The following is a 14,311-nucleotide window of genomic DNA, read 5'->3' as shown; positions in this document are numbered from 1 at the left end:
CCTTTGCCTTTTAGTTAGTTTGGCTAAAGGGTTGCCTATCTTGTTGATTTTCTGAAAGAACCAGCTTTTTGTTGATTCTTTGAATTGTTTTCTTTGTTTCTAATTCATTGATTTCAGGCCTGAATTTGATTATTTCCAGCTGTTCACTTCTCATAGGGGTGTCTGCTTTGTCCTTCCCCCGCTGGAGCTGTCAGGTGTTCTATTAAGTTGGTTGTATGAGATGTGTCCAATATCTTTATGAAGGCACTTAGTGCTATGAAATTTCCTCTTAGCACTGCCTTCATTGTGTCCCGAAGATTTGTACATGTTGTGGCTTCATTTTGGAATCCTTGGAAGTCTTTAATTTCTTTTTTTATTTCATCCTTGACCCAGCTGTCATTGAGTATTTTGTTATTTCTGTTGTTGTTGAAGTTCAAATTCAACATGATGGGCAGATAAGATTCAGGGGATTATTTCAATTTTCTTGTATCTGTTGAGGCTTGCTTTCTGACCAATTATATGGTCAATTTTGGAGAAGGTTCTGTGAGGTGCTGAGAAGAAGGAATATATATATGTGTGTGTGTGTGTGTGTGTGTGTGTGTGTGTGTGTGTGTGTGTGTGTGGTGTGTGTGTGTATAGTTAGCTTCATTATTTCTCTATTTAGTTTCTGTCTCAATGATCTGTCCATTGGTAATAGTGAAGCACTGACATCTCCAACTACTAATGTGTTGAGATTGATAAAAGTTATGAATGTGGGTGTCCTTGAATTTGGGCCATAGATATTCAGAATTGTGATGTACTCATGGTGGATTTTTCCTTTGATGAGAATGACATGTCCTTCCTCATCTTTCTTGTTTAATTTTACTTAGAAGAGTATCTTATTAGATATTAGAATGGCTACTCCAGCTTTCTTCTTGTGTCCATTTTCTAGGAAAACTCTTTTCCAGCTTGTTACTTTCAGGTAATGTGTATCTTTGTTTCTGAGGTGTATTTCTTGAATGTAACAGAATGGTTGATTTTGTTTCCACAGCCAGTCTGTTAGTCTGTGTTTTTTTATTGGGGAGTTAGGTCCATTGATGTTGAGAGATATTAGTGACCAATGATTGTTAGCTCCTTTTATAGTAGCATTGGTGGTGGTAGTGTGTGGCTGTGCCTTTTTCTTTCTTTCTTTTTTTCTTTTCATTTTTGTTTTTGTTTTGTTTTGTTTTTTGCTGTTGTGAGATTATCTATATCCTGTGTTTTCTTATGTGTCATTGTACTCATTAGATTGAAGCTGATCCTCTATTCCCCAGAGGGCCTGCACTCTCTCCAGTGTTTGGAAGAGTGCAGGGTGCTCAAAGCTTGTCACTCCTGAATCTGGGGTAAGTCTGGCTGCAATGGAATTTGGGGCTGATGCTCCTGGGTTGTTCCCTTCAGTCTGTTTCACAGGTTCCAATCTTCTACTCCCTAGACATAGTATACACTGGGCGCCACCATCTTGGAATTTTGTGAGAGACTTTCTTAATTGAACTATTTGAAACAGTAAGGCCCATTGTAAATTTGGGCACAACCTTCTAGAGAGAGTTCAGACAGAAGGCTAGCCAATAAATATCCAGTAGTACTCTAGATGTTCAGCACCAGATTGCTAATACTAAGACACCCATCCTCACAGATGGAGTGACTTCTAGATCCTTGACTTTTCCAATGTGGGACAGCCCTTGATGGACTAAGTGGGCTGTATCCTCTAAGTTAACCTAATAAATATCTTTATATTTATATTAGTTATATTTATTAGATAACCAGATTAATTAATTTGTTGACATAAGCATACAACTGTAAGCTCAAAGAATGTACCCTATAATCCATGCTCAAATGTGGCAGTAATTTGGCAGAGTTTTTGTTGTTTTGGTTTTAGTAATAGAATAAATAAAGTCAAATAAGGTCAAAATTTTAGCGAGTATTTAAATGCAGTGGTAGAAACACTAAGAAAACAAGTTAAAATGAAGTGGGGGAAGTCTCTGCCTTAGGCCTTTGCTGCTGGCGAATGAGACTTTAGCCTTTTGGTTAACACAAGCTAATGATCTGGTAACTTAATGCACTCTGAAAGTTTTTGTCTATTGTTCAAAATGATGTTAATTAAGTTAAAGAAGTAAGCAAGAGAGGGCTAGTAAGGTGTGGCATTTGAATAAAGACGACCCTCATAAGCTCAGAGATAGTGGCACTACTCTTAGGTGTGGGTTGGCTGGAATAGGTATAGCTGTATTGAAAGAAGTGTATCTCAGTCTCTTCCTGCTTCCCGTGGATCCAGATTTGGAAGTCTCAGCTACCTCTCCAATACCATGTCTGCCAGCATGTCACCATTCCTTCTGCAATGAAGATAATAGATTATATCTCTGAAACTAGAAGCCAGAAAATGTTTTCTTTTTATAAGAGTTGCCATGGCCATGGTGTCTCTTCACAGGAATAAAACTCTAAGACAGAAGTTGGTACCAGGTACTGGGGTATTGCTGTGATAGGCCTAACCATGCTTTTGCTTGGAAGAATATGAACTTTGGGACTTTGGATTAGAAAAGAGATTGAACAATTTAAGTGGAGCTTTATGAACCATCCTAGTAGGAACATGGAAATGGTTCTGAGGGTGATTTGAACTGTGGAAGCCTGGCTCAAGAGGATTAAGAGGAGCCCATTTTTTTTATTAATTTATTCTTGTTACATCTCAATGGTTATCCCATCCCTTGTATCCTCCCATTCTTCCCTCCCTCCCATTTTCCCATTATTCCCCTCCCCTGTGACTGTTTCTCAGGGGGATTTCTTCCCCCTGTATATGCTCATAGGGATTCAAGTCTCTTCTTGGCTACCTGCTGTCCTTCCTCTGAGTGCCACCAGGTCTCCCCCTCCAGGGGACATGGTCAAATGTGAGGCACCATAGTACGTGAGAAAGTCGTATCACACTCTCCACTCAACTGTGGAGAATATTCTGACCATTGACTAGATCTGGGTAGGGGTTTAAAGTTTACCTCCTGTATTGTCCTTGGCTGGTGCCTTAGTTTGAGTGGGAACCCTGGGCCCAAATCTGCCTATCATAATGTTCTGCTTGTAGGTTTCTAGGACCCTCTGGATCCTTCTACTTTGCTATTCTCCCATGCTTCTCTCATCTAGAGTCCCAAGAAGATGCTCCAGCACACAACAAGAAAATTTGCTCAACCATGTTCATAGCAGCCTTATTCATAATAGCCAGAACATAGAAACAGCCTAAGTGTCCTTCAGTAGAAGAATGGATAAAGAAACTGTGGTACATATACACTATGGAATACTACTCAGCTATTAAAAACAAGGAATTCCCAAAATTTGTGGATAAATGGATTGAGCTAGAAATGATCATAATGAGTGAGTTAACCCAGAAGCAGAAAGACTCAAATGGTATATACTCACTTATATCTGCATACTAGCCCAAGGGGCATGTCCCACAAAAGCCTTCACCTACCAGGAAACTGGGACAGAGGGGAGGAGCCCAATTTTAATTAGTGGCCTAAAGACTATTCTTTTCATATTCTGACAAAAATGTGACTGCATTTTTGCTCTTGTGCAAAAAAAAAAAAAAAAATCTTCCTGAGTCTAAGGAGAAATGTTTTGGATTAATTCTTTTGGCAGAATAAATTTCAAAACAGCCTAGTTTTGATTCTCCTGTGAGGTTATTAGTGTTCAATCTTATGAAGACCTATAACTATAAAGAGCAACGTGAGCAAGGAAGAATATAAAATGTTTAGTTCAAGGAGAAAATGGGTACCAGGAACTGGAATGGACATAAGTCCTGCATTCAAGGAGATACACAGATTAGAAGAAATTGTGATGTTAAATGGAATAAAAGGAATTGTTACTTAATACCAATACCCTACCTATCTAAATTTCTACCTTCTGAAAAGAATTTAAAGTTTAAGTCCAGGTGTTGTGCTGCCTGCCTTTAAACCCAGAACTCCTGAGGCAGAAGCAGGCAAATCTTTAAATTCAAGACTGGCCAGATCTACAGAACAAATTCCAGGAAAGTCAAGCTTGGGTAGTAAAGGAAACCCTCAAAACCAGAAAGCTGGTAAAGATGTAATTGAATTAGAGAGCCATGTTCCAACTCCTGCAAATGGCAGAACATTGCAGCTTCAGCCATGCAGTTTTGGCTTTCAAGTCAAGAACAGAAGAATGGGATTATGGAATCTCCCTCTACATCCCAGGAAGGTGCTAAAGCCAAACACATGATCCCTGCATAGAGGAACAGAGAAGCTATTATGTAAAACTGTGAAGATGAAGCCTAGGTTGCCTTGGAGACCCCAAAATGTAGGAGATGCCAGAGCTGTGGTATACCTGCCAAGGAGAGTTCCTAACAGGGAGTGGGATCATGCCAAGAGAGAGGTGAGTTGAAGTCAACAAGGATGAAAGAAGTTGGAAATTTGAAGAGCACATTGACATCAGACATGAAGATGCAAAATTTAGAGTTTGCCCTACTGGATTTCAGTCTTGCTTTTGGTCCAGTATTTCCTCACTATATTCCCATTTCTCTTTTTTTATAATGATATGCCACTATATGTTGGAAGTATGTAATCTCTTTTTTTTTTTTTTTTCATTTTGACTTTACAGGGGATTACAGTTAAGAGATTATAAGAATCTCAGAAGAGACTTTGAAATTTGGATTTTAAGTTAAGTTTGAGATTGTTATAGATTTTTGAGGACTTTTGAAGTAGGATAAAGTGCATTTTCCATTATGATAGAGGTATAAGTCTAGTGAGGGACAAGGATTGGAATGTGGTATCTTGGATGAAAATTGCCTTCATAGGCCCAGAAGGATTGGTACTAATAAGGGATACAGCCTTGTTAGAGTACGTAAGGCCTTGTTGGAGGACCTGTGTTTCAATCCCTTCCTGCTGCCTGCCAAACCAGATGGAAAGTCTCAGCTACCTCTCCACACCACGTCTGCCTGCGCAATGCCATTCTGCTCACCATGGCGATAATGGAGGAAACCTTTCAAACCGTAAGCCAGCCCAGATAAAAATGCTTTTTTAAAAGAGTTGTTGTGCATGGTGGCATAAACCTGTAATTCTAGCAATCCAGGGGGCAGAGTCAGGCAGATGTCTGTGAGTTTGAGGCCAGCCTAGTCTACAAAACAAGTCCAGGACATCCAAGGTTACATTAAAAAAACTAAACTGTCTAAAAAAAAAATGTTTTGATGACAGAGTGTCTCTTCATAGCATTAGAACCCTAACTAACATGTATGGATACTACAGACAGGCTAAAGGAAACAGCAACTAGGCAATCTATTGCAACTATGGAAGCACATCCCTGAAATTGTAACTGGTCCATCTGCCTTGCTGAAAGATTAGTAGACAATGTGCCTCCCTTAAGGACCTTTCTTTATTGTCATATACCAACATACCATCTTCTTACAAGTAGAATCATTTCATACTCTTAAAAGCCATCTCAGAAAAAGCCTCTTTATTTAAATTTGCCAATTAATTCTCCAATTTTTACTCATGCACAAACTTGATGCTTCCTCTTTCTTCTCATAGGGATGCTTTTCATCTTGTTAAACGTTTTGTGGGAGAAATATCATTTTTGATTTGACAATGATTTGTATTTTCCCGCAAAGAGCCTTTGGCTACTTTGCTCAGAAGATTTGACTTTTGTAAGAGTACAAACCTTGTTAGACCTCTCACGCCTGATTCCAGAGTGAGATACATGTTAAACTGTCAAACTTCATGATACTGCAGCACTTGATAACTTTCTTGAACAGATTATTATCCATATAAATGGGTCTTACAAATGTATCACAAGAATCGTTCTGTGATATGTGTATATATATATATATATATATATATATATATATATATATATATATATATATATATGTACAAATACATAAAAACATATATACTCCCAAATGGGAAGTCATATCCACAAATATTTATTTATTCCTCTATATTTTAATAATAATTTGTCCTAAAATTGAATCATATATTTATTAATATACAGTTGTAAATTTTTCATATTAATCTCTCTCTCTCTCTCTCGTTCTCTTTCTCTCTCTCTCTCTCTCTTCTCTCTCTCTCTGTGTGTGTGTGTGTGTGTGTGTGTGTGTATGTGTATGTTTACATTCAAGCATGCCATAGTAAGGGTGAGGAGGTCAGAATACAATGTACATTAGTCAGTTCTATTCCTCTAGGTGACATAGGTTCAGTGCTTAAACCCACGAATTCAAGCTTGTCAAGAACCTTAAACACTAAGCTAATAACTAGACTATCTATTGTGTTATAATGATTTTGTATATCTTTTTTTGTTGTTGTTGCTAACATGTAAGAAAATAAGCTTTCTTATATTCTTATGAATGTTCCATTGAACACATGTTCTCAATTTTATTTCATGCTTGTTTACTGGCTTGCTTAGATGAACATATTTCCTTTCATAGATCAGTTTAACATCTGCACTTAATTATGTTTTTGACTTTTAAATATTTAATTATACCTCTCCTAGCGATGTTGCCATTTTAATACACAATGATAAAAATGTGTTCCCTTCATTTACTTTTAGCCTTCTTCAGAACACCATTCATTTGTCAATTTCACATAATTCTCAATATTGTTTAAAGTTATCTTTATGTTAATAACATTTTTTAAGATGCTAGTAATCTACTGATGCATCTTGTTCTGCATTTTAAGCCAGTACTGCCTACTGAACTCGGTGAAGTACTTGTTTTGTATCACAGTGATAAGTTTTTCTTCTATTAACAGTAACAGAAAAGAGATGTGTTAATAATTTTCCATTATTTGAAAGAGTCCTCTTTGTAAAGAAATATATGTGAATCCATATAGAGTTTACAGCTGTTCATGAAGATGTCCACATAAGTGGATATCAAATATTTAATTTTTAGTTATATATGTTTGTAATGTTTTTATATTTAGGTTTAAAAATATTTATTTTATTGTTTTAAAGAGGTGTTTTAAAAAATCTGTTTGTGGTTTTTAATAATGTTTTGCTGTGTGTTTGCATGTGAGAGGTGCTCACAAAGGCCATCAGATGCTTTGTTTCGCGTATACCTGGAATCACAAGCATTGCAAGCTAACCCACATGGGATGGAAACTCATCTCTGTTCTTCTGCAACAGCAGCAGTGGCGCTTTATCACTGAAACATTTCTAGAGTTGTATTCAATTTTTTAAAACTAGTTTTGAAAATTTAATCAGTTTCACATTTCTGTATATTCCATTTTTTACCACCACTGACAAACTTGATAAAAATAGCTTGGCATGTCTTATCCTCATATTCTTGTTTACTTGAACATGTGTAGAAGAATTTTAACCCAATAACATTACTTTTCTGGCAAGGAGGGATCACAATGATCTAGGTCTGTGTGATCCAGATGAAATACAAACACACACTTAGCACACACATTTAATCCCACTGGCTGGAATATAGTCACAATACACTTATAATCCCTCTGGCTGGAATTTAGTATACAACTTTAGTCTCCCCAAAATGATGTCCAATTGAAGGATACACATGAAGAATCAGAAAAATATTTGACAGAATGGGTCAGAGGTAGGATTCATCCACCTCTTGGGAGATATACAGGAAAGAGAAACTACTTAAGAGCAGTGCAGAGCGAGAGATAGAGAGAGAGAGAGAGAGAGAGAGAGAGAGAGAGAGAGAGAGAGAGAGAGAGAGAGAGAAAGAGAGAGAGAGAGAGGGAGGGAGGGGAGGAAGAGAAGTTCATGAAGACAGTATGGTAGAGTTTGGGAGTAAAGTAAACTTCAATACAGTTCAATGCAGTTTGGTGCTGTTCAGTTGAGTGCCGTTGAGTTTGTGCAGTTCAGTTCACGGAGTTTAAAGGCAGTTTTATTCAAGCATGGCAATTCAGTGAGTAGTAGAGAGAAGCCAGTTTGAACCAATAAGCATGGAGAGGAGTTTTGAGCCAGAACAGCTGATCTGAACCAGTCAGCCAGAGTTTAGAAAGATCTAGAAAGGGTGAAATTGTTCAGCAATAAGTCTTGGAGGCTGAAAACATTCTTGCCCTAGGTAGACATTTGTACAAATTAAATGGTTGGTCTCCACATCAACGGTGACTCCAGAAAAAGGAATAACCAAAATCCCCCAGAGCCATAGGCCACGGTGAATGGCTAGAAGCTTTTAGTTTCAATTCTGAATTCCTGCCAGTATTTCACTGAATCTCAAAGGCAAACTGACAGCAAAGGAACAGAGGGAATGGTTGACTTTGAAGGAGGGATCTAACATCAATGTCAGCCAAATCTGTTAATGCATTATTCCCTAAAACACACACACATGCACACACACACACACACACACACACACACACACACACATATGTTTGTATATATATAACTGTTTATTTGTGACCATAGATTTCAATGTCTAAAGTTTAGGTCATGGTTGAAGAATTATACAAAAGCTGGTTGTAGTAGTACATGGTTGGACTCTCAATACTTAGGGAGAATAAAGCAAGAGAACCAAGAATTTAGGACCAGCCTAGGTTCCACAGAGAATTTAAAGCCACTCACTGGAGAAAACAGAGACTGTCTAGAAAAAGAAAATTACACAAGTATCTTCTTGGGTCAACAATGATCACCATAACATTAGACTGGGGATCACTTTTGTGAACACACAAAATTAAAAGAAAAATATAATCAGATCACAAGGAACACTAATTCTCATTGTCAGAGACAGTATATAAAGCATGCCAGTTCTTTCAGAGTACCCCAGTGCTTTGAGTGATGGTAACTTCATCAACCTAACACTCTTACTATTATTGATAATAACTAACCTCTGTTATTAATTTACAGTTTTGAACCTTTATTGCTTTATAAAAATCAAGTATACTCGAGTGTACTTTGAAGATGACTCATTTTAACATCTACATTAGAATAATAAGTAAACTCATGTGAATTAAATTCATAAATTTAAAATGTGACTTCACAGTAAGGGGGATGCTGCATCTTAAAGCACACTGTAAACATTGGAGTTTTTAGTTAATTGGGGAATCATTATTAGTTAAAAATGAGTGGGTCCTTTCCCTTGAGAAAACATTAGCTCAGTTTTTGCAAGGTCAGTTCAGTCTTTAGTGATGTGGTATCTCTGTAATTCATTAATATCTTTCTGCAATTTGAAAACTATTTAGAACTAGAAGAATATCTATAATGTCACCCACTTTGTTGTTGGTACATATTGTTGGGAGTGATATGTGATTAATGACTACACCAAAATTCTATCATGTAACCCTTCCTATAAATAAAATATTCTCCAGAAGCTAAAGATTTACAGAGATGCCTAACCCTTGTCTCTGAGTTAGTGGAGAAATGTGTGTAACTTGAGGATAGAACACAGGACAAGAAAGCAAATAATAAGAAAGGCCGAAGTTCCATATTTCTCTCTTCACGTCTCAAACCACCATGTCTGTCACAAACAAAGACAAAAGGGATGAATATCTGTGGGAAGAATTCTAACTTTGCTGCTCTTTTTATATTATTAATTTATTTATTCACTTTATATCCTGGTCATAGCCTCCTCCCTCCTCTCCTCCTAGTCCCACCTTCTCTTCTCCCTTACCCTCCCTTATTCCTCAGAAAAGGGGAGCCCCCTACCCACACGCCTCAACTCATCAAGTCACATCATGATTGAGTTTGTCTTCTTCTCCTGTGGCCTGGCCTGGCAGTCCTGTCAGAAGAAAGTGATCAAAAGGGAGACAACAGTGTCCATGTCAGAGCCCCTGATCCCCTTATTAGTGGACCCACATGAAACCTGAGCAGCCTGACAGCTATATTTATTTATAGGACTTAGGGCCACTCGACGCATTGTCCTTGGTTAGTGCTTCAGAAACCACAGGCCCCTGTGGATCCTGACAGTTGGCACTGTTGGTTTTCTTGAGGAACAATTGCCCCCTTAGGCTGATTTATTCTTCCCTCCCACTTTCCCACTAGACTCCCTATGCTTCACCCAATGTTTGGCTGTGAGTCTCAGCTTATGTGTTGAACTGCTGCATCGTGGAGCCTCTAAGAGGACAAGTCTGATAGGCTCCTGTCTGAAGCACAGCAGATTATCATTAATAGTGCCATGGGTTGGCTCTCATCCGTGGGCCAAGCATTAATTGGACATTCCCTCAATCTCTGCACCATCTGTTCTACCTTTATCCTTGCACATCTTGTAGGTAGGGAAAGTTTTGGATCAAAGTTTTATGGATGGATTGGTGTTCCCCTTCCTCCTCTAGGATTCTTGTTTTGTTAGAGGGTGTTCTCTTCAGTCTCCATGGCCCCTGTTACTAGGAGTCTCAGTGTCTTCCTGATATTCTCCCAGCAGTCTCTTCTGACTTAGCTTGTATCCAGCTTATCACAGAGAAGCCCCGCACACACAGCTCCTCTTTTCTCTGCAGACCTTCTGTCGTCCTGCTCCTGCTCTCCCCAGGTCTGATTTCTAACCTTATTTCTTTCTGTGTTCCCTCTCCTACCTTGTTCTTCTCTTCAACCACTACATCTGTCTATTCTGTTTCCACTTCTGGAGAAGGTTCAAGAATCCTCCCTTGCATCTTCCTTGGTGCTGTAATATGTTTATCCTGTACTAAATGGCTAAACTCTGCTTATAAGTTAGTACATACCATGTGTGCTTTTCTAGGTCTGGGTCACCTCACTCAGCATGATCTTTTCTAGTTCCACGAATTTTCCTGCAATTTTCAAGATCTTCTTGTTTTTGATAGCTGAGGAGTATTCCATTGTGTAAATGTACCACAGTTTCTTTATACTTTCTTCAATTGAGGACATCTAGGTTGTCCCCATATTCTAGCTATTATAAATAAAGCTGCCATGAACAGAGTTGAGCATGTGTCCTTGTGGTATGGTGGAGAACATTTTGGATGTATGCCCGTGAACGGTATATCTGGGTCTTGAGATAGAACTATTCTCAGTTTTCCCAGAAAGCACCAGACTGATTTTTGAAGTGGTTGTGTAAGTTTGCACTCCCACCACCAATGGAGGTATGTTCTCCTTCCTACAGATCCTCACCATCATGTCCTGTCACTTGAGTTTTGATCTTAGCCATTCTGACACATGGAAAATAGAATCTTAGAGTCATTTATAGTTTTATCTTCTTAAGGACATTGAGTACTATTTTAGACGCTTCTCAGCCATCTGAGATTCCTCTGTTGAGAATTCTCTGTTTTACTGTGTGCCCCAATTTTTTAATTAGGTTATATTTTTGCTGGTGTTTATTTTTTATTTCTTTATGTATTTTACAAATTAGCCCTTTGCTAGATGTAGGATTGGTAAAGGTCTTTTCCCAATCTGTAGACTGTCTTTTTGTTCTATTGATAGTGTCCTTTGCCTTACAGAACCTTTTCAGTTTTAAGAGGTCCTATTCATTAAGTGTTGTTCTATTCAGGAAGTTGTCTCTTTTACCAATGAGTCCAAGGCTCTTTCCTACTTTTTACCCTAAGAGATTAGTATGTTTGGTTTTATGTTGAAGCCTGTGATCCACTTGAACTTGAGTTTTGTGCATGGTGATAAAAATGGACCTACTTGCATTTTTCTATGTGTAGACATTCAGTTAGATGAGCACCATTTGTTGAAGATACTAACAAAACATGGTTTTGAATATTTTGTCTAAAGTTTCCATAGATATGTGGGTATATTTCTGGATCTTTCTGGATAGTCTATTTCTATGCCATTACCATGCAGTTTTTACTATTATTGCTCTGTAGTTTGGCTTGAAGACAGGGATGATGGTACCTCCAGATGTTCTATTATTGAACAGAATTGTTTTAGATATTCTCTGCTTTTTGTTTTTCCATGCGAAGTTTATAATTGTTCTTTCAATATCTGTAAAAATTGTTTTGGTATCTTGATGGGGATTGAATTAAATCACTAGATTGCTTTTAGTCAGATGACCATTTTTGCTATGGTATTACTACCAATCCATGAAATGGAGGAATCTTTCCATCTTCTGATAACTTCTTCAATTTCTTTCTTAAGAAACTTGAAATATTTGTCATACAGGTCTTTGACTTGCTTGTTTAGATAACAAGATACTTTATAATATTTGTGGCTATTGTGAAGAATGTGGTTTCCCTGATTTATTTCTCAGCCTGATTTTTTAAATCAATCTTTTATACAGCACTTTGCTGAAGGAGGTTATCAGCTTTCGTAGTTCTCTGTTGGAATTTTTTGGGTCACTTGCGTATAGTATCATATCATCTGGCACTATAGGTACTTTGACTTCTTTCTTTGTGATTTGTGTCCCCTTGATCTTCTTTAGTTATTTTATTGCTCTATCTAGAACCTCTAGTACTATATTGCATTGATATAGCAAGAGAGGGAAGCCTTGTCCTATCCCTGATTTTGTGGTATTGCTTTGATTTTCTCTCAATTTAATTTTACATTGGCTATCATCTGGCTGTATATAGCCTTTATTTTGTTTAGGTATGTGCCTTGTATCTCTGATATCTCCAAGACATTTATTATGAAGCAGTGTTGCATTTTGTCAAAGTCTTTTCTCTCCATCTAATGAGATGATCAAGTGGTTTTTTTTTTTTTCAGTTTGTTTATATGATGGATTGCCTTGATGGATTTTAGTATGTTGTGCCATCCGTGCGTTCCTGTGATAAAGCTTAGCTGACTACAGCGGAGGATGCATTTGTTGTGTTCGTGGATTCAATTTATGAGTATTTAATTGAGTATTTTTGCATCAATGTCCATGAGTAAAATTTGTCTGAAATTTTCTTCCTTTGTTGAGTCTTTGTGTGGTTTATGTATCAAGGTGACTGTGGCCTCAGAGAATGAGTTTGGCAGTGTTCCTTCTGTTTCTATTTTGTGAAATAGTTTGAGGAGTATTGGTATGGAATTTATCTTATGCAAAACCCAAGAAAGAAAGACATCTCAGTAACTTAGCTCACCAGACTTGCTTTGTAGGTTATCAGTGGACCCTATGAATGATCAGACATTCTTTGTCCCTGGGGAAGTTAGAGTAACAAGTTTTAGAGGGCATCTACTCTTCATTCATTAGTTTCACCAATATTTCTAATATTGTTTATTTTTTTTTATTATTTTGGACCTACCTAGTGGCCAGTTGATCTTGTACCATTTTTACAAGTGTTAAGTAAAACAATAATTTTTGAATTTAGCTCTCAAATAAATCCCTCCAAAGCTTCAAGGATGTTCTTTATTTTTATGATGTCTTTTGTTTAGTTTTGTTTTGTTTTTTGTTTTGTTTTGTTTTTGGTATTTCGAGATAGGGTTTCTCTGTGTAGCCTTGGCTGTCCTAGACTCACTCTGTAGACCAGGCTGGCCTCGAACTCACAGCAATCTGCCTGCCTCTGCCTCCCGAGTGCTGAGATTAAAGTTGTGCACCATCATGCCCGGCCGGATGGCTATTATGTTAATACTTCACAATTACATAACAACTTGCCAATAGAGGTGTTGCACATGTATAATTCTGGGGAAGTTGACACAAGGAAATGAATACAATGATACAGCAACTATTTTAATATCTTTCCTCCTTTAGATGAGTCTTAATATCTCTACCATCCCAACTCCATTTTAAAGAAAAAAACTATTCTTCTTATATGAGTACATCCATTTTATCAGCACTCCTGTTTCACTTCATTTTAATCTAATGGACGTTTTAGGCTACATGACAACAAAGCATAATAAAACAAAGCAACAGCATATGACATCTTAAAGGTACTTCATACAAATACTTCAAAACAAAATGCCTCTAATTTTTCAAGTAAGCCCTGTTCCCCTCTCAGTCTCAGTGCTTAAGGTTTATAAATACTTCAGTTTCTATGATAAATTAGTAATATTCTTCTTTATCTAATACCTACCAGTTCCAGTATTTGCCAGAATGGGAAGCTGCCTCCCAGTGTCTAAAAGCACATAAGTTATTTAGTAATTCTCACCTATTACTAATTTTTGACAGTTCAGATGAAAATAGAACAATCTAGACTCTTCATATCTATTTCCAAACATTGTCTATTGACAACACATCATAAATATATGATTACCATGGCCAGCCTCTGTGTCAGCGGTTAGAGGAGCAGTAACAAATAAATCCAATGTATATATATTTGTTTTATTAAAGAAAGCCCTCTTTTATGTCTAACTGGTATTTGAGGCAGCATCCTCTCTCTTTAATATGAAATAAGACATCTACATTCTTCCCTAAATTATTTCGTAACTGATGCAACCAACTACTTTGCTATCTTTGCACTTTTATATGTGTTAACTTTGGCTTCAACAACCAAAACTTCATGTTGAGGAATGGGCCCCCTTCTTCTTGTATGCATACATTCCTTTGGTCATCAGGCCTGCTCCTCTC

The sequence above is a fragment of the Acomys russatus genome, chromosome 22, assembly GCF_903995435.1.
Source record: "Acomys russatus chromosome 22, mAcoRus1.1, whole genome shotgun sequence".
Classification (NCBI taxonomy): Eukaryota; Metazoa; Chordata; class Mammalia; order Rodentia; family Muridae; genus Acomys; species Acomys russatus.
Note: the sequence above shows the minus strand (reverse complement) of the source record.